The sequence below is a fragment of the Plasmopara halstedii genome (assembly GCF_900000015.1).
Source record: "Plasmopara halstedii genome assembly, contig: Scaffold_1651, whole genome shotgun sequence".
Taxonomy (NCBI): Eukaryota; Oomycota; class Peronosporomycetes; order Peronosporales; family Peronosporaceae; genus Plasmopara; species Plasmopara halstedii.
Window position 1 is genome coordinate 402687 of NW_020188562.1, and position 840 is coordinate 403526.

The window sequence follows — 840 nt, forward strand, 5'->3', positions numbered from 1 at the left end:
TGTCCGGTGACTCGTGATGCTTTGTGTGCCCTTGAGGACGAGGTCCTTCATGCTGAAGTAGCATATCGCTGTGCGGACGCTCTTGAGGATTTGAAGCACGTCGTGCGCCGACTGCCTCGCCTTGAGGTCTACCGTGCTCTGTCGGAGCGACTCCTAGCCTTGGAGCAGGAGAATGCGTCGCTGCAGGCAACGGTGGGGCGCTTGGCTCCATTGGCGATGAAGGTTGTTGCACTCCGTGCTCAGAACCAGTTGCTGTTTCAGTTTCTGGGTGGCCAAGGGACCGTGGGATCTGCTCTGGCGCCAACGCTTCCGCGTTCACATGCGCCGGATCCCAATACGGCTTGAGCAAACCCACGTAACATAACGGGTGGGTGCGAATCCGTTTGGGAGGTTCAGTGTATACGCTAGGCCCCGCTTGGCCAGAACCTTAAACGGTCCAATTAACCGTGGACAGAGCTTCTTCCGGAAGATAGCAGAGGCTGCATGTGTAGGAAGTTTTTTAGAGTTCAATAAAACCAGGTCTCCGACCTTAAAGCTTTACATTTGCCTCTTCCTTTTTCATTTGCATATTCTCTCTGCAGGTCTTGGCTTTTAGCCATCGCATCGCGAACGTGTCGTAGGACACTCAGTCTGGTAGACAAGAAGTCATCGACTTCTATACAGATGGTAAGGGGGCTGACATCAGTTAGCCGTTCGGCTATTCCTCCCCCACCAAGCCATGGGCCATAAGAGGCGGCGTCAGCGGGACGCAAGGGTGAATTAGCTCGTTTACGTAGAACGGCGTGTAGCCGGTAGACGATTGCACTGCATTGTTCAGTGCAAACTCTACGAGTGGCAACA